Genomic DNA, 2,411 nt, shown 5'->3' on the forward strand with positions numbered 1-2,411 from the left:
GTTTTTTTATTTGGTGTTTTTTGTCAGAAATACAAGGGAGAAATTAAAGGTTTTTTTTTTTTTTTGTATATTTAGCAATTTACATTTCCAGACTGGGAAAGTTATCTGACTCTTTACGTCAGCGGTCGTTGATTTTGTAACCCTTCCTGTTTAAAATAACTTTCTCTCGTAGAGGGAACTTCCCTGTGACCCCTCTGTGGTTCAGTTTGTGTGTCTGTGACTGTGTGTGGACTGGGAGGGGGTGGTGTTTGTAGATGGCTGCACATCTGTATGCGTGTGTCATTTTGTCTGAGCGTTTTGAATGGATGGAGATGTGTGTCTATTTTTGCACTCTTTTGCGTCAGTTGTGTCTAATCAAGACTTGACGAGGTAAAAGGAAGTAAATTTTCTAGCACTGTTCTCAAATGCATTTACATATGTACTTATCTCTCTATCAGTGGTAGATGCATTGTGAAATTAAATGCAGAGCAGTTTCCTGATCGAGCAAATTGATATTCAGGAGGGAACTTTTGTCTTTTTAATCAGCCCTCTAGTTGAATTTAGCATGTTTGAATGTGAATGAATTACACCTCTTATACATTTTACTACATAAGGGAATATATTGTATACTGCCTAGTAATTTAAAATTCTGGATACAGAATGCAGTGATAAATGTTTAAAAAACAGCAGTTACACTGTTTTCAAATGACCTCACTACATGGTTTATTTATGTCTGCACATCCATAAATGGAAAGTAAAGTGGAAACATTGTGTTGCATTGTGGGCTACAGTATCCCACTCAATGCACTACATTTTGACAAAAGCAATAGGTCCTCCAAACCTTCCATGTACACAGAAAAGGTTAACTCAGTGCACAACGTATGTCTAGATACTGCTAAAATTGTATGAGTAGTTTGATAGCATGGTATTCCAAACTGGTTATGACCTTTCACTTCCCTGTTTGCTCTCACTAGACATGGACTCCATCGAATCTTTTCTTGTCGTGGAATCGCCATCGCTGTAGAGGCGTTTTGGCACCGAGGGCACCGTGAAATCACTGTCTTTGTTCCTCAGTGGAGACAGAAAAAAGACCCCAACATCACTGGTAGGAGTTCAGTTTCATTCTGTCATTAGACCAGCAATATATATATATACATATAATTTGACTTGAAATTTCTAGTCAGAAATGTGACATATTACATATATTGTTGCAGAACAACACTTTCTGACCCAGCTGGAAAACTTGCGACTCCTTTCTTTCACTCCATCTAGAGAAGTGTGTGGGCAGAGAATTTCCTCCCATGATGACAGGTACAAGATCCAGCCGCTAAAAAGTCAACTAGAACAGAAGTCTGTTCCTCAACACATTACCAGACAAAATAGTATTTAACTTGTGGCTTAGATTCATTTGCATACTGATTTTCAATAATGTTTCTGGAAATCACACAAATGTACTCTTTTATAGTGTGTATAAAAGATGTCTACGCACAGCATAGAGATGGGATATCAAAGTGCATAAACCATTTCCCATGCACACATCGGAGTTTACAAAAAATAAAGTTGATGTAGAAATATGCACACTGCATATTGTCTCTTGTATCGGCACAGATATTTACAGACATATATTTTCAGTGTGTGTCATCTGTTTTCCTATCTGGATGCTGATATGAATATGGAAATTATATGCCGATGAAATCATGCATAATAAAAACAGGTGTTGTGTTCTCCATTTAATGGTTATTTCAAGAGCAAGTGGGTAGAATTGGAAAATCTGAGAACGTTGAGGATGAAATCTACACAATGTTTTATACATGCCCTAGGTTTTTCTCGATGCCCTGCTTGATCTATGACCTTCTTCACAGATTCCTACTTCATCTGGCTGAGAAGACAGGTGGGGTTATCATCACCAATGACAACCTGAGGGACTTTGTGAACCAGTCAGAAGTGTGGAGAAGGATTATTCAGGAGAGGTAAGAAGAACACCTTTACAGCAAGATGTCCAGAACACCATCAGTGCTTTTTTTTCTAATAACATACACTACTATTCCAAAGTTTTGGTGTCAGAAAGAAAGAAATTATTACTTTTATTCAGCAGGGACATATTAAACTGACAGTCAAGACGTACAATTTTTTTATTATTATTCTTTTTTTTTTAGCACTTTCAAATAAATACTGTTTAAATAATGATATCAATAAATAAATAATGCTGTTCTTTTGAATGTTCTCAATCCTGATATCGGTTTCCACAAAAATATTAAGCAGGACAGCTGCATCCAACACTGATAATAATAATCAATGTTTCTTGAGCACAAATCAGCATATCATGTGACACTCATAACTGCAGTAATGTTACTGAAAATTCAGCTTTGCCACCACAGGTATAACTAACATTTTAAAATATATTAAAATAGAAAACAGTTCTTTTAAACTGT

General features: G+C 36.3%; 1 long non-coding RNA gene across 1 annotated transcript; it reads left to right on the forward strand.

Annotated features, from left to right (window-relative positions):
- The first annotated feature begins 651 nt into the window (after nt 1–651).
- Nucleotides 652–2,002, forward strand: LOC107683337 (uncharacterized). Its single transcript, XR_001633708.1, has 3 exons — nt 652–1,084; nt 1,194–1,290; nt 1,842–2,002. It is a non-coding gene; the product is annotated as an uncharacterized LOC107683337 (long non-coding RNA).
- The last annotated feature ends 409 nt before the right edge of the window (nt 2,003–2,411 follow it).

The sequence above is a fragment of the Sinocyclocheilus anshuiensis genome, unplaced genomic scaffold (genome assembly GCF_001515605.1).
Source record: "Sinocyclocheilus anshuiensis isolate Anshui unplaced genomic scaffold, SAMN03320099.WGS_v1.1 C33195189, whole genome shotgun sequence".
Taxonomy (NCBI): domain Eukaryota; kingdom Metazoa; phylum Chordata; class Actinopteri; order Cypriniformes; family Cyprinidae; genus Sinocyclocheilus; species Sinocyclocheilus anshuiensis.